The following is a 23383-nucleotide window of genomic DNA, read 5'->3' as shown; positions in this document are numbered from 1 at the left end:
CAAGTTGCTGAAACCTGTTTTGGGCTCGACCACAATTTCCAGTTATTTGGAGCGGCGCTCCACCTTCTGGCGCGGCACGCCGATTGCTGCAGAGGCAATTTTCAGCCTTTTTAAAAGGTTTAAATGAGGGGTACTTTGGTCTTTTCAATTAGGGTCGGTTTGGGGTCATCAAGACTGACCTAGAACTCCATTGGAGCTCATTTTCACTCATCAAACACTCTCATCTTCAAACCCTAGAGTGAGAGGAGAGTTTTAGAGAGAGAGAGCTCCAATTGGAGGAGAAGAAGGGTGTTTCGGGTCAAACCTCGGGTATTAAAGTTGTTCTACTCGTCAACGGCATCATTTTGGCGGTATTGGTAAGTTCAAACTCCGAACTTCATCTTTGTAATTTGATATTCAAGTTTAGGGTTTTGAACTAGTTAGTTATAAAACCCATTTAGGAGGTGAAATGGGTAATTGTAACTAGTTATTGTTGATGTTGGTGGGTTTAGGGTTGGTTAATGATTTAACCATGTTTAAGGCTTGTATGTAGTGTGTAATCTCTAGTATTAGTGATTCTAGTAGTGTTGAAACTCTTTTGGGTATGTTTGGTTGACTAACTTTGACTAGAGTCAAAGATTAGGGTTTGGTGATGATTATAACCCAATTGTCGATTTAATAAGGTTTATAAACTTAAAATGGATTAAGTTGAAGTATAAAACTGAGTTAAATATGTTTTGTTGTTAAAACTTGATAATGGCGCGATATTGACTTCTTATGGGTCAAATTAGTGTTTAAGTGCCATTTTGGGCAAGATAGGTGTTTAACACCTATGATTGGGTCTAATTGGCGTATTAGGACCATTCTCACTTGTGTTAGTGATTATTGGTTAGTTTGGGCACGGTTTGTGCTTGGAAGTGCATTTGGGTCGAAATTGCACTAGTTGTCAATTTGGGTTGATTTGTAAATCTACCCTAATTATGTTGTGGTGTTTGTGATAATGGAATAGGTACATTCCATCGGTGTGTTGCGGATTATTCGGTGGCATTTCTTCAAGGCGAAAAGGTGAGTGGAATATTTATACATGTATGTATGTGGTTTATTTACTCGTACGCGATGTGGGCCTTTGGTGCCACATCGTGAGTAGTGGGCGTTATGTCACAAGACGGTGACATATTTGTTGGTATGATGGGATGGGAACTACAAGTCGGTAGTGTCTCGACAGGTTATTCACAAGTCGGTAATACCTCATAGTGGTTCACGGGGCGGTGACCCTTAGTAGTTAGTTGGTGTTTCACAAGTCAGTGTCACCATAAGTCGGGGAAGTGATTCACGAGTCGGTGACACTTCATAGTGTTCACAAGTCGGTGACACTTAGTGGCGCTTCATAAGTCGGTGATGTCACATGGCGTTCACAAGTCGGTGACCCATATGTATTGATGGGGGTTCACAAGTCGGTGATACCCTTGGGTGATGCACAAGTCGGTGACACCCTATAGTGTTCACAAGTCGGTGACACTTAGTGGCGCTTCACAAGTCGGTGATGTCACATGGCGTTCACAAGTCGGTGACCCATATGTATTGATGGGGGTTCACAAGTCGGTGATACCCTTGGGTGATGCACAAGTCGGTGACACCCTATAGTGTTCACAAGTCGGTGACACTTAGTGGCGCTTCACAAGTCGGTGATGTCACATGGCGTTCACAAGTCGGTGACCCATAGATATTGGTGGGTAGTTCACAAGTCGGTGACACCCTTTGATGAGTCACAAGTCGGTGACAACATACGAGTGAGACTCGACGTTATTGGTCGTCTACAAGTCGGTAGTGCCATAGCGGGAAACGGTTTGTTATATTTATGCATTATTGTGATTTAGTATATTATTGTGGCGATTTATATACTAACGTTGTTGCTAGTCGTATGTTTGGTGTTGCTAGCTCGTTTATGCATTTTATTTGCATGGTATTGTAAGTGGATGCGTGTAGGTAAATTACATATGTATATGTATAAGTATTGCATTCACTAAGCGTTAGCTTACCCTCTCGTTGTTGACTTTTTTTATAGATTGCATGGATGCAGAGGCTCGGGTAAGCGGGGACTAGTGGACTTGCGTAGTTGCTTTAGAAGGCTTGCTTTTGGATTGATTAGGATTGGGTAGCGTATCCCCAATCGCCATGCTCGGCCTTTATTTTGTATTACAAATCATGTGGTTGAAAACTTGTATTTTCGTACAAAAGTCGTAAAACGGCCGATGTGGGCCCGGTCTTCGTAAAACTAATTTTATTAATGGGACGTGTTAGTTCTACATATGTTAATATATGGTTAAAAGCGTTTTGTCTAAATACGTCGGGAAGTGGTCAAACATTTTCGCATTTCATGACTTTTTGGACAGGCCAGTTTGGCGCGCCGCGCTGCTGTTCCAGCAAAAAAAAAAATTTTATTGATATTTCCGCGTGATCGTTTGTATTACGGGTTGGGATGTTACAAGTGGTATCAGAGCATGGTCTAAGGGATTTAGGTGACTTGAGATAGGTGCCTAGACTTAGATTTTTGTGTGTGCTAAATTTGTTGCGGGACTTGTAGGATTACGGGTCGGAATGGGTTTAGTTAGTGCCTTGTTTATAGGTTGACTAACATTTATATTAGTAATGCGGATATTATTAATATGCTATTGTGCTGTGATAATGATTCTTGTGTTATGTTTTGTTTGTGTTTGCGGTTGCATATATCATCAAGAGAGGCGGTCGTTGTACTAACGAGTCGATACGACGTGTATGCGTAATAAGGACTTGCAAACCTTATTACGGGTGCAAATCGTGTCTAGCAAGTGATGTACGACGAGTGTTTAGCAAGATGGGGTGGTATTGTGTGTGTGCTTTATACGTTCGTGATCTAATCGCTTTGCATTCCTTAGAATGGCGACGGGAAATAGGATCGAGACGGACGACGCTGAGTTTAATGCTAGAGTTACACGTATGTTAGGCGATTGTAGTAGTATTCGGATGTTAGAGCGTGTTCGCTTTCGTGTTGAAGTTGATGATCCATGAGGTTCGTCGGGTGGATGAAACCCCTGAGATCAAGTGTTTGATCTAGATGAATGTTGGTAATGGAGTCTACGGGACGCAACGTTAGGTGCCTCTTTCATACCTACTAGCGTGGTATTCGACTCTGATGGTGTTACGGTTACATTGAGCATAGGGTACCGGCAAGAAAACCCTTAGGTGTTTGAGTGGCGGTGTGAAAGTTACAAGCGATAGCAACTCGATGATTGCTAGAGTAATACCCGTATGGTTCGGTAAGTGCTTCGGTTGAAGTAGCAAAGGATAATCCGAAATCCTTCGTATGCTCAAGGTTGGAGAAAGGTTTGTTGACGTGCGTATTAAGAGATGCAAGACGGGTGAACCTCGTCTTTCTTTTAGGAGTTATGATAATGCGATTGGCGCATTAGTTGTCGGATGGTCACTCTTTCCGTGAGAGTGAGCATGTGTTTATCGTCGGGAGCTATTGTTGGAGACGAATTCGTGAGAATTCGAGGACTATGACCAATGAGGATATTGGTTGTGTATGTTGATGAGTGGACATTCCATGGGATGCTATTATTTCGACGATGTGTTTACGGAACGGAGTTCTAGGTGGGGGAGTTTATACTCTCGCACGAGGGTATTCTAGTGTGATGTAGTGACTAGCTAGGTCGAGTTAGTCCATTGCAGTTTGACTAACCGAGTCGGGTTAATCAATTAGATGTTAGGTGTTGACCGAGGCGGGTTAACCAAGTGAGTTTGACTAACCGGGTCGGGTTAATCAATTAGATGATAGGCATTGACCGAGTCGGGTTGACCTAGGGTATTTGACTAACCGAGTCGGGTTAATCAATTTGATGTTAGGTATTGACCGAATGCGTTTGACTAACCAAGTTGGGTTAATCATTTGTCGTTAGAGGTTTGACCGAGGCGGGTTAACCAAGCGAGTTTGACTAACCGAGTCGGGTTAATCAATTAGATGTTAGGTGTTGACCGAGGCGGGTTAACCAAGTGAGTTTGACTAACCGAGTCGGGTTAATCAATTAGATGTTAAGTGTTGACCGTGGCGGGTTAACCAAGTGAGTTTGACTAACCGGGTCGGGTTAATCAATTAGATGATAGGCATTGACCGAGTCGGGTTGGCCTAGGGTATTTGACTAACCGAGTCGGGTTAATCAATTTGATGTTAGGTATTGACCGAATGCGTTTGACTAACCAAGTTGGGTTAATCATTTGTCGTTAGAGGTTTGACCGAGGCGGGTTAACCAATCGAGTTTGACTAACCGAGTCGGGTTAATCAATTAGATGTTAGGTGTTGACCGATTCGAGTTGACCAAGTAAATTTGACTTAACCAAGTTGGGTTAATCAATTAGGTGATAGGTGTTGATCGAGGCGGGTTGACCAAGTGTGTTTGACTAACGAGTTCGGGTTAATTGTTTTGGTGTGGAGGCTTAACCAAGTCGGGTGTAACCATGAGGTGATTAGAGGGTTACTTGTATTGTTCTCCATAATGGTTAGCGTAGAAATGGTATGCCGTTCGAGAGGCGTTTACGTTGACCATGTATGTGTGCAAGAAGAGTCACGGATGTTGACTATCTTTGATGTGTGTAGTTTTCGGCCAGTCTTCATGATTGTTGGATGGGTGATCTATTGGTGGTTTTATACGCCGAGAGTGGGATCGTGAGGACCATGTTGTGTGATTAGTTATTGCGATAGCCGTGTTTCGCTCACATGTTGTTACGGGTGTGACAATAGTCGATTTTGGACACCTTAGGATTAGCGCTGCCATAGTCGTTTTGGGCGCTTTTGGTTTTAGTCGTTGCTTATGATGTTAGGATAGTGGCGTATTGGTTGTATTGCACACTACAAAGGATGTTTAGTGGTAAGAGTAATCCGTGAGGATTCATGTGGTTCGATCTTCAACGTTCGGATTGTTGACTTTAGGTTGAGACTTGGTCACTTTTAGCGTTGTCCGTGGTAAAGGTACGCTAAGGAATTTATATCTCGGTACGAGGTTGGTTGAGTTTTTCCCGATATGGGAAATTGAGCAGGTTTTAGTGCTCGGATTGTGGTTTTGATAAATCACGGTTGACGATTTTAGTTGTTAAAAGTGATCCATTGGGAAGAATTGTCTAGGAAAGTTCGTATTGGGACTTGAGTGAGGATCGTTGAGTAGGTCCGGATTGGTTAAGTGGAGAAGATCACGAGGACGTGATCGAGTTTAAGTGGGGGAGAGTTGTAAGACCCAAATATTTATTGTACATAATGTATTTATGGTGTACGATGCGTGTATGAAGTGTACGTGTTGCTTGCTCGAACGTCGAAGGAAACTGGACGTTGTCCGAAGTGACAAGGTGTGTACGTATCTTTTCAACCCCAAATAAAGTTTGAGTTGATGTTTCAAAGCCTTACCATTGGATAGAATATCTTATTACATTTCCAACGATATTTGATTCATCGAAAACGGAGTTACGGTCGAAAAGTTATGGCCAAAACAAGTTGCTGAAACCTGTTTTGGGCTCGACCACAATTTCCAGTTATTTGGAGCGGCGCTCCACCTTCTGGCGCGGCGCGCCGATTGCTGCAGAGGCAATTTTCAGCCTTTTTAAAAGGTTTAAATGAGAGGTACTTTGGTCTTTTCAATTAGGGTCGGTTTGGGGTCATCAAGACTGACCTAGAACTCCATTGGAGCTCATTTTCACTCATCAAACACTCTCATCTTCAAACCCTAGAGTGAGAGGAGAGTTTTAGAGAGAGAGCTCCAATTGGAGGAGAAGAAGGGTGTTTCGGGTCAAACCTCGGGTATTAAAGTTGTTCTACTCGTCAACGGCATCATTTTGGCGGTATTGGTAAGTTCAAACTCCGAACTTCATCTTTGTAATTTGATATTCAAGTTTAGGGTTTTGAACTAGTTAGTTATAAAACCCATTTAGGAGGTGAAATGGGTAATTGTAACTAGTTATTGTTGATGTTGGTGGGTTTAGGGTTGGTTAATGATTTAACCATGTTTAAGGCTTGTATGTAGTGTGTAATCTCTAGTATTAGTGATTCTAGTAGTGTTGAAACTCTTTTGGGTATGTTTGGTTGACTAACTTTGACTAGAGTCAAAGATTAGGGTTTGGTGATGATTATAACCCAATTGTCGATTTAATAAGGTTTATAAACTTAAAATGGATTAAGTTGAAGTATAAAACTGAGTTAAATATGTTTTGTTGTTAAAACTTGATAATGGCGCGATATTGACTTCTTATGGGTCAAATTAGTGTTTAAGTGCCATTTTGGGCAAGATAGGTGTTTAACACCTATGATTGGGTCTAATTGGCGTATTAGGACCATTCTCACTTGTGTTAGTGATTATTGGTTAGTTTGGGCACGGTTTGTGCTTGGAAGTGCATTTGGGTCGAAATTGCACTAGTTGTCAATTTGGGTTGATTTGTAAATCCACCCTAATTATGTTGCGGTGTTTGTGATAATGGAATAGGTACATTCCATCGGTGTGTTGCGGATTATTCGGTGGCATTTCTTCAAGGCGAAAAGGTGAGTGGAATATTTATACATGTATGTATGTGGTTTATTTACTCGTACGCGATGTGGGCCTTTGGTGCCACATCGTGAGTAGTGGGCGTTATGTCACAAGACGGTGACATATTTGTTGGTATGATGGGATGGGAACTACAAGTCGGTAGTGTCTCGACAGGTTATTCACAAGTCGGTAATACCTCATAGTGGTTCACGGGGCGGTGACCCTTAGTAGTTAGTTGGTGTTTCACAAGTCGGTGTCACCATAAGTCGGGGAAGTGATTCATGAGTCGGTGACACTTCATAGTGTTCACAAGTCGGTGACACTTAGTGGCGCTTCACAAGTCGGTGATGTCACATGGCATTCACAAGTCGGTGACCCATATGTATTGATGGGGCTTCACAAGTCGGTGATACCCTTGGGTGATGCACAAGTCGGTGACACCCTATAGTGTTCACAAGTCGGTGACACTTAGTGGCGCTTCACAAGTCGGTGATGTCACATGGCGTTCACAAGTCGGTGACCCATATGTATTGATGGGGGTTCACAAGTCGGTGATACCCTTGGGTGATGCACAAGTCGGTGACACCCTATAGTGTTCACAAGTCGGTGACACTTAGTGGCGCTTCACAAGTCGGTGATGTCACATGGCGTTCACAAGTCGGTGACCCATAGATATTGGTGGGTAGTTCACAAGTCGGTGACACCCTTTGATGAGTCACAAGTCGGTGACAACATACGAGTGAGACTCGACGTTATTGGTCGTCTACAAGTCGGTAGTGCCATAGCAGGAAACGGTTTGTTATATTTATGCATTATTGTGATTTAGTATATTATTGTGGCGATTTATATACTAACGTTGTTGCTAGTCGTATGTTTGGTGTTGCTAGCTCGTTTATGCATTTTATTTGCATGGTATTGTAAGTGGATGCGTGTAGGTAAATTACATATGTATATGTATAAGTATTGCATTCACTAAGCGTTAGCTTACCCTCTCGTTGTTGACTTTTTTTATAGATTGCATGGATGCGGAGGCTCGGGTAAGCGGGGACTAGTGGACTTGCGTAGTTGCTTTAGAAGGCTTGCTTTTGGATTGATTAGGATTGGGTAGCGTATCCCCAATCGCCATGCTCGGCCTTTATTTTGTATTACAAATCATGTGGTTGAAAACTTGTATTTTCGTACGAAAGTCGTAAAACGGCCGATGTGGGCCCGGTCTTCGTAAAACTAATTTTATTAATGGGACGTGTTAGTTCTACATATGTTAATATATGGTTAAAAGCGTTTTGTCTAAATACGTCGGGAAGTGGTCAAACATTTTCGCATTTCATGACTTTTTGGACAGGCCAGTTTGGCGCGCCGCACGGCCATATGGCGCGCCGCGCCATATGCTGTTCCAGCAAAAAAAAAATTTTTTATTGATATTTCCGCGTGATCGTTTGTATTACGGGTTGGGATGTTACAGTTTTGCTTGTAAAGCTTGCTCCAAAGGCTCCTTATTTTTCTTATTGAACCTCTCTTCATGGGCTTGTAGTGAACCCATGAGTTCATCGATAGTCATTGATTCTAGATCTTTAGATTCTTCGATGGCTACGACTATATAGTCGAATTTTGAATCTAATGATCTAAGAATCTTCTCAATGACTCTTACATCACTTAGAGTTTCACCATTCCTCTTTAATTGATTGACAACCGCCAAGACTCTTGTAAAATAATCAGAAATTGATTCCGAATCATTCTTATTTAAGGATTCGAACTCACCTCGTAATGTTTGTAGTCGAACCTTTTTCACCTTATCAACTCCCTTATAAGAATTCTCCAAGATCTCCCATGCTTTCTTGGCGGTGATTGCACTTGCAATTTTCTCAAAAGCTCCATCATCTACACTTTGTTGTATGATGGAAAGAGCCTTTTGATCGTTCGTCTTCATTAATTTTTTCTCCTTGCTGAGAGGACCTTTTTCTGCAGGTTCCTCATAGCCTTCCTCCACAATCTCCCATAAGTCATGTCCACCTAGAAAGGTCTTCATTTGGATGCTCCATCGATCATAATTATCCTTTGTGAGGCGAGAAAACGTGATGACATTGTTGGCCATCATCTTGTCTAACCAAGCTCTGATACCAATTTGTTGGAAATATGAGGTTATGTATATTATTTATGGAAGAGAGGATTGATGATTTAGATGTTTGATTGATATTGAAAGCTTTTCTTTTATTGCTTATTGAATTGCTTTGCTTGATTACAAATGAGGGGTGAAGCCCTCTATTTATACTACTCAATGGAGTAGTCTAGAACTCTTCATTATCTACTAGTATCTAGATATTTCCTAAGTCTCATGATAATTCTAGACTTAGATATTTTACAAGAATACTCTACACACTTTGACTACTACATATTACATGAACGTTCTAGATAATGGACTATAATCTTGATTTAAAATACTTGGATACTTGCAAGCCCAAATCTAAAACACATAGCCCAAAATCAAGTTTAGTTTCCAACAGATATATGTTCACAATTAGGGATGAATCTCTGCGCCCTTCATTCCTCAGGACCTCTTTAGGGCATCTGCGCTCTTTTTTTTTAATTTAGGGCACATTCTGGAAATGTCTTACCGTTGTGTTTAAGTTACCTAAACAAACGAAAAAGAACGGAGCGGACTTCTTTCAATTTAGAATTAGAATTAGAAAGAAATATAATTTAGAAAGAAATATTATTATTATTATTATTATTATTATTATTATTATTATTATTATTATTATAATAAACTTAAAAGTATTAAAACTTACAAAAAATTAGTGGTAAGCCTAGAGACAATCTGGGCCCCCACACCTCTAGCAATAGCAAAACCTATCCTAGTAAAAATATGAGCAGCAGCACCGGCACCAATATCTTGCGCCATCGAACTCTTCTGAACCCGCTTTAGCAAAGAAACATCATCCATTTCTAATTCCCCAAGGGAAGAAAATGAGAAAGGAATGAAACCATAACCAATCGCCTGACAGCTAGATTCGTACTTGACCCGCTTCCGACAAGCCGCATCAACCACAGCACGTCCAGGGACAAAGTCAGAAAGCCCAGACTGTGTCGAAGGAGAAGACCCTGTCAAGTCAACACAAACATCGCACATTATTATTATTATTATTATTATTTTTATTATTATTATTATTATTATTATTATTATTTTATTATTATTATTATTATTATTATACATTCGAGTTGTGAATTCACTTTACTGTAGACTGCATTAAACTATTAGGAAAGAGCATTTCTGTCATTTTAGAACTTAGATATTTATCACCTTAACCACTCTAGATGCTTCTTCCACGGGAGGTACTTTTTGAACCTTTTTACCTTTTCACCTCCCTTCTTCCACCTTCATCATCCTTTTTACCCTCTTATCATTTGTTCCACATTCTTCTACTTTTCTGGAATACTCCTTTCAAACACTTACGACTGATCAACAAGAACTTCAATCTTTTCCCTTTTCCTTCTCTTTTGCAACATCACACATGTCATATCTAAAATTGATCCATCGCCATTCGATCTCTGGCGACTTTCACCGTCGTGACCACCGCTTCTGCGTCGTCGTCACCGGAAGGCTTAAACCCTACCTATCTAATCCGTCCGTCAGGCTTAATTCCAGGTATCTTTTTTATTGTTGATTTTTGTTTACATGGTTTTTGTGTGTGTTTAATGTTAGGGTTTTTTTAACAGATCTATGAAGTTTGAAGAAGCATTCAACAATTAGGGGAAAAAATTAGGGTTTGAATTGAGAGATCAGCGCAGGGAAGGAAAGAAGGAAAAGAAGGTACAGTTAGCTTCTTAATTTCATCTGCTTAATTGCTTATTTTCTCTTTTCTTTAACATGTACATTTACAATTATATACCTATGCTGCTGATTAGTATCATGTTGTATATGTTGAGGCCTATCTAGATAATAATGTGTATTAATTTGATTAGTATTTCTGTAGGATGACAAACTTTGTCAATAACAAGATAGAATAAGATGGCGAATTTTGGAATCAAGACGCCTCGAAAGAGGTATTTAGTTAGTTTATCTTATTAGAGTACATTGTGGTACTAAATATAATAATAATGGTATTATTGATGTTGTTAAGTTTCTTGCATTATGATCATCATATAATTTTTCACACTATATGTAAATGTTTCATTATGAAGTAAATTGAACTTTTTTATTTACATTGATGATGGACATTACAATTGTAGGAATATTTTAAAAGAGCATACAGGCTCTTGCGAACGATTGTTTTTTGTAACAACCCGACAACACTTTACCAAAAATAAGCCTTAAAAAAAAAAAAATTCTGGGCCTGACCATCTGGACGGCGTCCAGAGTTTGGGACGGCGTCCAGCTTTTAAAACTGGGACGGCGTCCAAGCATTCGGGACGGCGTCCCAATGAACTGCCAGGGACTGACCTGGTGTCCCGTTTCACGTACGCGGAAAACCCGCTTCCCGACACATTTGAACGAAAACCTTTTTACCACAAGTCAATATAAGTGAAACTAAGAGTTTTGCATAATCAAAACAAGTTTTACATCATCGGGCCCACATCGCCCATTTTACGAGTTTCGTTCAAAAATACAAGTTTCGACCAAATACAAGTTTAAGTTCCAAACAACACTAGAGCATGGTGTTTGGGGTTAAACTACCCAATCTCGGACGGACTCCAACTGCTAACACCCAAAAGCATCTCCTATCAAAACAAGCGGGAGACCACTAATCCAATTGAACGCTCTTACCCTTATCAACGCCCGAGCCTATAAAAAGGTAACAACGAGAGGGTAAGCAAAGCTTAGTGAATGCAATAATTATACGAATACATATATAATTTATCTACTTGCATACACTTACACAAATACCGCAAACATGCTAGCAAACACAATTAGCTTATCGTCACAAATACAAGCTATAACCTCCAATAATCAAGCTAGCATAACACGAGCATAAATAACATGAACAAAAGTAATATGCTTACACTACAACACAAACCATGGTTAACCAATCGTACAAGGAACGGTGTTTAAAGACCGTCGGTTTTTACAACAACCATTAGTGCACTTAACACTTCGCACACTAACCCCACGGGTGGCATCTTAGCACTTCGATGCTTCACCCCGGGTGGTGCCTTAACACTTCGGCACTTCACCCCGAGTGGTGTCTTAACACTTCGACATTTTACTCTTCACTTTACTTGGAGTGGCATCTTAACACATCGATACTTCACTCCCGAGTGGCGCCTTAACACATCGACACTTCACTCGCCACGTGATCGTGGTGTCTTAGCACATCGACACTTCACATCTCACGCTACACAAATAAATACATTATATATCTACGCATATAATTATTCCACTCACCTTAGAGTCTTCGTGTAAAATAACCGAACTTGCAACTTCAATGTAACGTACCTATTACAGTTTAGCACATAATCAATTCACAACTCAAGTTGGGCAAGCAACTCACTTCAAAAATCTAGAGTCTTTTTACCCAAAGTGCAATCTCGACCCATTTTGCACCCTTAACCCTAATAATGGGTTAACTTCACCAAAAACCCTAATTCTAGCCATTTAAGGTCTTAACACACATTTAATCACTAAGTTGACTAGTTTTCATACATGCAAGACAACCTAGGTCATCAAAGACCCATTTGACTCATTTCAAGGTCAACACACCCATTTGGGTCACCCACAACCCAAATGACACCCACTAACATTAACTATAAGTGTACTAGTGATTTTGCTAGGCCTTTAAGACCCATTTACACCATTTACCCTTTCAAAACCCTAGGTTAGTCACCATTTGGGTCTTCATGACCCAAACTTACCCAAAACCCCCAAATCACTCATAAATGGATTTTATGTGCAACCTTAACCCAAACCCTAACCCTTAAACACATTAAACTAGAGAAATCAAGTTTAGGGCTTACCACCACAATCAAAACGAAGCTAACGAGGAGATGAACCACTTTAATGCTCGAGCTAGAACCCGAAACAAGTTTCTTCCTCTCCTATTTAAGCTTTCTTACACTTAAATGTACTCTCACTCTAGAATTGAAGTGGATGAGGTTTGGTGGTTGGAAATGGAGTAATGGCGCCAAATTTTCAAGTAATGGCACGTGATCGTACTTTTAACACCATACAAGTAATGGCGCCAAATTTTCAACGCATGCACAACCGCCGCCAACTCAAGGTCATGAGTCGGATATCTCGTCTCGTGTTCCTTTAATTGTCGAGAGGCATATGCAATGACTTTACCCCTTTGCATTAGGACACACCCGAGCCCATTTAAAGAAGCATCACGATAGACCGTCATGTCTTCCACCCCTTTCGGCAAAACTAGAACCGGAGCTTGACATAACTTCTCCTTTAACAATCGAAAAGCAATTTCTTACTCGTTCTCCCAAACAAACCTCGCATTCTTCCTCGTCAATTTCGTCAACGAAGAAGCGATCTTAGAAAAGTCTTGGATAAACCGACGATAATAACCGGTCAATCCGAGAAAACTTCGGACCTCCGTAGGCGTAGTCGGTTGTCTCCAACTCTTCACCGTTTCTATCTTTCCCGGATCTACTTGAATACCATCTTTGTTCACAATATGACTAAGGAATTGAACCTCCCTTAGCCAAAATTCACATTTGGAGAACTTAGCATACAACTTCTCCTTTCGTAACTTCTTCAATACTTCACGCAAATGACGTTAATGTTCGTTCATACTCTTTGAATAAACAAGTATGTCGTCAATGAACACAATTACCGACTTGTCCAACATAGGTTGGCACACTCGGTTCATAAGATCCATGAATGCCGCCGGTGCATTCGTAAGACCAAAAGGCATAACTACAAACTCAAAATGCCCATAACGTGTTCGAAAGGCCGTTTTCTCAATATCTTCCTCACGAACCCGCATTTGGTGATAGCCGGACTGTGATGACCCGGGAATTTCCGACCAAATTTAAACTTAATCTTACTAAAATTCCGACACGATAAGCAAAGTCTGTAATGTGAGTCTCAAAATCTTTAAACTGTTGATATGGAAAAACATTTGACCTTTGACTATTATCCGACGATTCACGAACCTATAATTGAAAATCTAAATGTATATATATAAATAACTATACATGTAAATAATTATATTCAATAAATTAAATATAATAATGAACTACTATATGATTTAGTTATTATGGAAAATAACTTCGAATAAGAAAAACTTGTTAATTTGAATATATAAAGTGTATTGAAGATAAATAATTTCTAACATTATTTGTCAACAACGACAAGGTATTAAAATTTATAATGTTATACATTGAGTTTAATTATTCCGATATATATAATTAACATACTTATCTACGTAATAAATATGATATTTAAAAACATAATTACACCTATAGTAGTGAGAATAGGTATGTGACATCGATACATAATTAGTACTATAGGTATATTGATAGATTGTATACGTATTAAATATTTATATAATAAATGATTAATAACATATAAATAAGTGTAACTACAATATAAAACACAGTTGTGGTATTAATGTTAATGTTATTACTTTCATTATTAAAATAGATATATTAATGTTAATATCAGTATTAATAATAGTATGATATAAATATGAAAATGAACATGTGTAAATTATTAGGTTTTTATTGTTAATATTATTATTAATTAATAATAACTATATTATTAATGTTAGTATTATTATTAATATTATTAATAAAATTATTATTATTATTATCATTTTATTATCATTATTATTATTATGATTAGTATTATCATGATTGTTATTATTATAAATTATCATTTATATCATTTTTAGTATTATTTGATAATAATAATATTATTGTTATTAATATTAATTCTATTATTATTATTATTATTAGAATTTTTATTATTATTAATATAATTAATAATTATAATGATTAAATATTAATATATAATGTTGAACGTACCAATTCACAATCAAATTCAGTTTTGTGTATCTTTCACAACTGTTTTAAATCTTGTTTCTGTCTTCAGATTTATTCCAAACTGAATATAACAAGTGCTTACAAACAAAATCAGTGAGTGGATTGATTGAACTTTTTATTTCTTTTATATATATATTTTCGTACCTGCTGTTTCTTTCTGTCAACTCCATCGACCATAAAACCATCGAAATTCTTTGTATAATTTATTAACCAGATGTCTGTCCTCAATATCAAATTGTATAAATTCGTAGCTGTTAGAGTCTGGCAAAATAATTCTTTTATTCAGCATAAACCTCTGCTTCTACAAAATTTTTCGAAATCCAGAAGTTGATATAAATTCTCAAAATCTATAAATGAGGTTAGGTTTGGAATACTCTAATGAAGATATCTACAAAGTTTCAGCCTTTAATTTCTCCTTTTGATTATGAATTTTTGAAGTCAAATTTAAGTTTCAAAAGTCAACAAATTGTTTATCTTCGAAATTCAGGTTCGTTTTAGTATTTTATATTAAATTGAAGATTTAGAAAGTTTATAAGGATGATCTGCAACATAATCTGTGTTGTAAATTTTATCTAAAACAGTCTCAATTTTAAAATCACGATTTGTGTTCTTGAGAGTTCAAGCCGACTGCAGACCCTGCAGTACAGGTCCGGTTTTAATTTTTTTTTTTTATAATAAGCACACCAGTCGTACACAATCAATTACAAGACTCAAAATATGTTGGTAAATCACTGAATTGATTTGGGTCATGGTATTGTCGACTGATTGAGGAAGAAGGAAATAGAATACGAAGTTACGGGTTAAGTAAATACATTTGGGCTATACAACAGAAAAACAGAACTGTCTGGATGGTTATTGTGTTAGTCGGGTATGCATGAGGACTCGGGTTCAATCCCTGCTGGGTGTCATTCTTTTTAAATTGAGCTTATAAGGTAGTCTTTTTAATTCTGCTGCTGCTGCTGCTGCTGCTGTTATTAGTGTTATTATTAGTATTAATATTATCATTATTAGAAACTTATAAAAAATAAAAGACATTATGACTAAAGTTAAATATATGAAAATGTTAGTAAAAGTAAAAATTAAAGATTATGGATAATAATATTACCAGGAGTATGTTATGTATGATACAAATATAGATAAAATCATAAGTATCGTTAATAAATAATATTATGAATACATATGAAAGCTGATTAAGTTTATAGATTATAGTTGTATGTATAACACATCTTTTATTATGAAAACTTTATTATAATTATTATTAAAAGTATAATTACTATCATAAATATATTAGTATTAATACTATTATTAACGTTATTATTATTATTTTTATTATTAGTAAATCATTATTATTAACAAAACTATCTTTTTAAATAGATAAATATTTTGTACATAAAATATACTTATTACATATACTATAATTATATTAATACTTTATATAATTATATATATCAAACCTATTACTATTATTTATATAAATACTTACATATAACAAACTATGAATTCTTAAATATGACACTAAACAACTATGTATATAAATATGGATATTAACATAACTATATAAATATTAATCATTTTGAATATATACAAATGATATAGGTTCGTGAATCCGAGGCCAACCCTACAATTGTTCGATGTCGTTATATGTATTTTTACTACAAAATACAATAAGTGAGTTTTCATTACTCCCTTTTTATATATATTTTTGGGACTGAGAATACATGCGCTGCTTTTATAAATGCTTTACGGAATAGACACAAGTGATCGAAACTATATTCTATGGTTGAATTATCGAAATCGAATATGCCCCTTTTTATTAAGTCTGGTAATCTAAGAATTAGGGAACAGACACCCTAATTGACGTGAACTCTAAAGATAGATCTATTGGGCCCAACAAGCCCCATCCAAAGTACAGGATGCTTTAGTACTTCGAAATTTATATCATGTCCGATGGAGGATCCCGGAATGATGGGGATATTCTTATATGTATATTGTGAATGTCGGATACCAGGTGTTCAATCCATATGAATGATATTTTTGTCTCTATGCATGGGACGTATATTTACGAGAATTGGAAATAGGAAATCTTGTGGTCTATTAAAATTATGAAATGATTATTTATGCTAAACTAATGAACTCACCAACCTTTTGGTTGACACTTGAAAGCATGTTTATTCTCAGGTACGAAAGAAATCTTCCGCTGTGCATTTGATCATTTTAAAGATATTACTTGGAGTCATTCATGACATATTTCAACAGACTTTGCATTCGAGTCGTTGAGTTTATCAAGATCATTATAAAGTCAATTATAGGATATATTATGAAATGGTATGCATGTCTGTCAACTTTAGATGTAATGAAAGATTGTCTTTTCAAAACGAATGCAATGTTTGTAAAATGTATCATATAGAGGTCAAGTACCTCGCGATGTAATCAACTGTTGTGAATCGTTTATAATCGATATGGACTTCGTCCGGATGGATTAGGACGGGTCCTTTCAGTTGGTATCAGAGAGATGGTCTTAGCGAACCAGGTCTGCGTTAGTGTGTCTAACTGATAAGTCGTTAGAATGCATTAGTGAGTCTGGACTTCGACCGTGTCTGCATGTCAAAAGTTTTGCTTATCATTTCTAGTTGGAAATCATCTACTTATCATTCTTAGTCTAGACACGTTTTACTGCATTGACTGCATGATTAGTATATAGACAAAATTCATATCTTAGCGTATCTGCTACTTCATATCTTAGTGTATCTGTTACTGTAATTTTGCCTGACAACTTCCGTAGATTCCTCCGAAACTTATGGGATTTTAGTATTATATATGCATATGTAAATTATGTATTGCAGGGTACTAATCTACATCCTATAATTTATTTCTTATTGAAAATCCTTCATCTGATCGTACGAGATGAATCCTGCAACCAGTTCGAGTCCCTCAGATTCCGATAGCTATTCCGACAGCTATTCCGACAGCTATTCCGACATAGATGTTCACCTAAGCTCCGAAAACAGCGTCATCGGCATGAATCAACCAATCATCCATTATCAATTCATCTGATGGGTTCGTAGTTGACTTAATTAATGGAAACGCACAGAAGGCAATCCCTTCCACCAACTGAATTCACCTCTTGACAATGAACCTGAAGCGTTTACCGGCGAACTTGTTCGAGACATCATTTTCAGTCCCATTTCCAGGGTAACTCGACAAGATCATATTCTATCCACAATTCTAAACCTTATTCATCCGCTCGTTCCGACCGACAATCATCCTGGAGTAATAAGTCAACGAACTTCGCGCTCGAATAATCAATTCGGAGAATATGGTGCAAAATGTACCAGCTTCAGCAACATCACCGGCACCAACAGTACAATCAATAACAGCACCAGTACCATCGACAATCCATGCTTCAATATCATCATATGTACTTTGAGTATGATCTTCGTTCTACGTATCGTTCTACCTCATTTATCTTCGTTCGACATGGCGAATATGTAATCTCTAAAGTTTTAGAGATTATTTATTCTAGTTCCAACCGAAAAGCAAATGAGTTTAATATCATTTTAACTCATTAAATCCATGAATACATCTGAAGAAAATATATATGTATATATGTTTTCATAAAGATTGTAATTAAAAATTCTCTTGTACAAACTGTTAATGGTGAAAATATTTTAACGGGTAGGTAATACCCGAGGACTATTTAAATTTCACATTAATAAGTTACATTGTACGTTCTTCGAATCTGTTTCAACAAGTCATATACTATCCTACTTACATCCACCGATATACAAATCCGTTCACCACAAACTAACCATATTCATCCAATTACATATTTGGATTTTGATCTATCAGAATCCATAAAGTGGCATAACGAAGAAATAATGGACACAATAAAAATTGATTAGAAACAGATTAATTAACAATATGAAATTCTATTAAGAATCCACGCTAACAAAATCCTAGCTAACTGTTCCTAGTTAGCTGACTGTTAATTTCGTATTACCATTTAATTATCGCAGTTTATTTATCACAATTTATATTCTCGCAATTTTATTTATCGTCATTTAAATTTCTGTTATTTATCGCAATTTATATTCTCGCAAGAAAACGGATTTGAGAGTGTTTAAATCCATCGACCCTTGCCTCAAGGAACGTAACTCGTCCTTAAGCCTCGTAAGATCGGCCGGAGTTCGGTATTCATCGAAAAACTCCGTCTTGAATTCACCCCAAGTGAAGTCCATACATTGCTCTTCACCATAAAGTTGGATTTTTGCATCCCTCCACAACTTAGCATCTCCCCTTAACATGCTACAACCATACCTCGTCTTTTTATCGAGAGGGCATTCACAAGTACAAAAAGCCCCCTCCATATCGGAGATCCACCGGGCACTCTTAAGTGGGTCCCGTTCACCCTCGAAGGTAGGAGGTTGAGCATCCTTGAAATTCTTAAAGAAAAAGTCCCGTCTTCCCACATTATCTTCATGGAGAACGGCCTTGACTTGCTCTTTGACCACATCGACTAATTGCTCGTCGATTGTATCAAGAAACATCTTAATCTCCTCGAGGTACTCCGCCTTTTGACTTTTAATAATGGCCTCAATCTTGGCCGTCAACTCGGTGTCCTCGCTCGTACCCCCGTTATCAATTTCGGGTCCATTTCTCGTCTTCATTCTATAAAACGAAATAGGTTAAACGACGAAACGAAAGGACATAGCACGTAAGTATATACGTACACACCACACTACTCCATCTTGCTTAACAATCGTCGTACATTGCTTGTTCGACACGATTTGCGCCCGTAACAATGGTAGCTAATCATTGTTACGCGAGCACGTCGCATTAACTTGCTAGTACAACGTCTATCTGGCTTGATGATTTGCTAAACACAACACAAAGCAATTAATACATGGTTAGTTCACATAAAACTATGCACTAACAATTCCCTTCCCGACCCAAAGTCCTACAAGTCCCGCATAAGCGTACACACAATAAAGTCTAAGTCTAGGCACCTATCTCAAGTCGCCTAAATCCCTTAGACCATGCTCTGATACCACTTGTAACAACCCGACAACGCTTTACCAAAAATACGCCTTAAAAAAAAAATCTGGGCCTGACCATCTGGACGGCGTCCAGAGTTTGGGACGGCGTCCAGCTTTTAAAACTAGGACGGCGTCCAAGCATTCGGGACGGCGTCCCAATGAACTGCCAGGGACTGACCTGGTGTCCCGTTTCACGTACGCAGAAAACCCGCTTCCCGACACATTTGAACGAAAACATTTTTACCACAAGTCAATATAAGTGAAACTAAGAGTTTTGCATAATCAAAACAAGTTTTACATCATCGGGCCCACATCGCCCATTTTACGAGTTTCGTTCAAAAATACAAGTTTCGACCAAATACAAGTTTAAGTTCCAAACAACACTAGAGCATGGTATTTGGGGTTAAACTACCCAATCTCGGACGGACTCCAACTGCTAACACCCAAAAGCATCCCCTATCAAAACAAGCGGGAGACCACTAATCCAATTGAACGCTCTTACCCTTGTCAACGCCCGAGCCTATAAAAAGGTAACAACGAGAGGGTAAGCAAAGCTTAGTGAATGCAATAATTATACGAATACATATATAATTTACCTACTTGCATACACTTACACAAATACCGCAAACATGCTAGCAAACACAATTAGCTTATCGTCACAAATACAAGCTATAACCTCCAATAATCAAGCTAGCATAATACGAGCATAAATAACATGGACAAAAGTAATATGCTTACACTACAACACAAACCATGGTTAACCAATCGTACAAGGAACGGTGTTTAAAGACCGTCGGTGTTCACAACAACCATTAGTGCACTTAACACTTCGCACACTAACCCCACGGGTGGCATCTTAGCGCTTCGATGCTTCACCTCGGGTGGTGCCTTAACACTTCGGCACTTCACCCCGAGTGGTGTCTTAACACTTCGACATTTCACTCTTCACTTTACTTGGAGTGGCATCTTAACACATCGATACTTCACTCCCGAGTGGCGCCTTGACACATCGACACTTCACTCGCCACGTGATCGTGGTGTCTTAGCACATCGACACTTCACATCTCACGCTACACAAATAAATACATTATATATCTACGCATATAATTATTCCACTCACCTTAGAGTCTTCGTGTAAAATAACCGAACTTACAACTTCAATGTAACGTACCTATTACAGTTTAGCACATAATCAATTCACAACTCAAGTCGGTCAAGCAACTCACTTCAAAAATCTAGTGTCTTTTGACCCAAAGTGCAATCCCGACCCATTTTGCACCCTTAACCCTAATAATGGGTTAACTTCACCAAAAACCCTAATTCTAGCCATTTAAGGTCTTAACACACATTTAATCACCAAGTTGACTAGTTTTCATACATGCAAGACAACCTAGGTCATCAAAGACCCATTTGACTCATTTCAAGGTCAACACACCCATTTGGGTCACCCACAACCCAAATGACACCCACTAACATTAACTATAAGTGTACTAGTGATTTTGCTAGGCCTTTAAGACCCATTTACACCATTTACCCTTTCAAAACCCTAGGTTAGTCACCATTTGGGTCTTCATGACCCAAACTTACCCAAAACCCCCAAATCACTCATAAATGGATTTTATGTGCAACCTTAACCCAAACCCTAACCCTTAAACACATTAAACTAGAGAAATCAAGTTTAGGGCTTACCACCACAATCAAAACGAAGCTAACGAGGAGATGAACCACTTTAATGCTCGAGCTAGAACCCGAAACAAGCTTCTTCCTCTCCTATTTAAGCTTTCTTACACTTAAATGTACTCTCACTCTAGAATTGAAGTGGATGAGGTTTGGTGGTTGGAAATGGAGTAATGAAGCTCAACAAAACTGATCTAGAGCCTTTAAGTCGTCCACCAAGTAAGATTACCAAAATACCCCTTTTTAAAATATCAAAACATAAAGGCTGGTTCGCCAGACCATCTGGACGGCGTCCAAGATTCTGGACGGCGTCCAGCCCAACAAAATGGGATGGCGTCTCACCTATTTGGACGACGTCCAAAACAGCAGAGAAAACAGGATCTTACATTTTTGCAAGTGTAATTTTTGCCTACTCTTTTTTTACTTCTTGACGAGTTTTCATCGCATATCTTAATAGTTTGTTTGTTGTTGCTTCTTTTGATTACTCAGTTTAATGTCCAGGCTTTCGTTTTGCTGTTGGGTTTGATTGCGAATTGAATGTGAAGTTTACATCGCTACCAGATTTCGTTGTTGTTTTTGCTTTAAGGTAATTTCCCTTTTTATTTTGTTTAGGTTTCAGCTTTCTACGTTTGTTAGTTTTTCTTAATTTATGTTTTGTGTATTAACAAGCGCGGCGGTTTTAGAAATGGTCAAGATTAACATAGCTGGAATTTTTTTCGTGGATATCATGTTTACTACAGTTCTTTTTAGACGGTTTAAAACTTCATACCATATATGTTTCAAACTTGGATTGGCATGAGTGGTTGTTAAATTCATGTAGAAGTTTTGATGCATTCACATAGAACAGGGTTGGAATTGGTTATCATAAAAGTACTCAGAATTATGTAATGTAGAAATACATCCAATTGTGTGCTTTAGAAATATTACAGTAGCTAGGCATTTTGGGTGTGTTTTGTTAGATATAATGAAGGGATTGCATGAATTCCTGGTTCATGGCTGTATCATATATCATATTGTAATTTATTTAGCCAATTTCATGTTGCTTTAAAAAATATGTTAAAAATTATGGAGTATATAATATAAACCGTTATGTTCTTAGGTTTTGCATTTCCGTTGAGTTTTGTGGTCATATTTTAGTTTTATGTTCCTATCACATTGGCAGGTTATGTATTTCATTTTCTTTTCCCAAAATTATTATGCAGGATGAAATATGTGTAAGAAGAACATCTTGATGCACAATGGTTTCTGTGCTATCAGCTAACAACAGCAGCATAAATATTAATGGTATTAATTTTGTTCTTCTAACTTTTCCATGCATCTCTGTTCAATTCAAAGAAGTTTTGTGGTCATATTTTATGTTCCTGTCACATTGGCAGGTTATGTATTTCATTCTTTCAAAATTATTATGCAGGCATGATATACGAGTAAGAAGAATATATTGACGTACAAAGTTACTGTGCAATCAGTGGAAGTTCTTAATTGACGTACCCGTTTGTGGTGGTAAGTTGAAAGTTCTTAATTGCTTTGTCTTATGTCATGCTTTAAGTAAACTTATTAGCTTATATTGGAATTTTTTGTAGGATCTTCCGAGTATATGTGAAGTTTAAGGTGAATCGATGACATGACTGAAGCCATTCTTAGCCACAATTGTTTTCGAAAGTGTGTCAAACTGCAGTCGAGAATGAATTTGTTGTATAGTTTTGCTGGTATGTTGTGCGCTGTTAGTTTACTGACGCCATCCGAGTTTAATATGTAAAGCTAAAAAAGTGTAAGCTATCTATGAAACGAAACACATATACGCATTTCGTAACATGGTCGGTTAAATAACTACCTTGTTGTAAACAAAATTTAATTTACATTAGACAAAATTGTCAAATTGGTCCCTATTTTATTCGATTTTCTTCTTTTTCGTCCCTCTCATAATGTTCTTGAAATTTTAGTCCCTAATGGCATTTTCTAGTTGCAGCCCCAATCTTATCCTCCTCATCATCATCATGTTACTCATGTACTAAAAAGTTTCCTTTTTTCACTTAAAAAGAGAAAAAAGGGAGAAAAGAAACAAAACAACACAAAAATTATACTGTAACAACTAAACAAATTCATCTTATTTTTTCATCCGTATTTATTTCGATCATCAATCAAGAGTCAAACCCTAAA

At 37.6% G+C, this 23383-nt stretch overlaps 1 long non-coding RNA gene across 3 annotated transcripts; it reads left to right on the top strand.

Annotated features, from left to right (window-relative positions):
- The first annotated feature begins 9888 nt into the window (after window positions 1-9888).
- On the top strand, window positions 9889-23100 carry LOC139877278 (uncharacterized). Of its 3 annotated transcripts, XR_011768522.1 has the most exons (8): window positions 9889-10167; window positions 10239-10332; window positions 10496-10565; window positions 21361-21445; window positions 21716-21812; window positions 22429-22510; window positions 22638-22726; window positions 22807-23100. It is a non-coding gene; the product is annotated as an uncharacterized lncRNA (long non-coding RNA). The 3 variants fall into 3 exon arrangements; XR_011768520.1 differs by lacking the exon at window positions 21361-21445; XR_011768521.1 differs by lacking the exon at window positions 21361-21445 and having other exon boundaries at window positions 10485-10565.
- Window positions 23101-23383: the final 283 nt, after the last annotated feature.

This window comes from Rutidosis leptorrhynchoides, chromosome 11 (assembly GCF_046630445.1).
Source record: "Rutidosis leptorrhynchoides isolate AG116_Rl617_1_P2 chromosome 11, CSIRO_AGI_Rlap_v1, whole genome shotgun sequence".
Classification (NCBI taxonomy): domain Eukaryota; kingdom Viridiplantae; phylum Streptophyta; class Magnoliopsida; order Asterales; family Asteraceae; genus Rutidosis; species Rutidosis leptorrhynchoides.
This window is presented reverse-complemented; position numbering and strand designations above follow the sequence as displayed.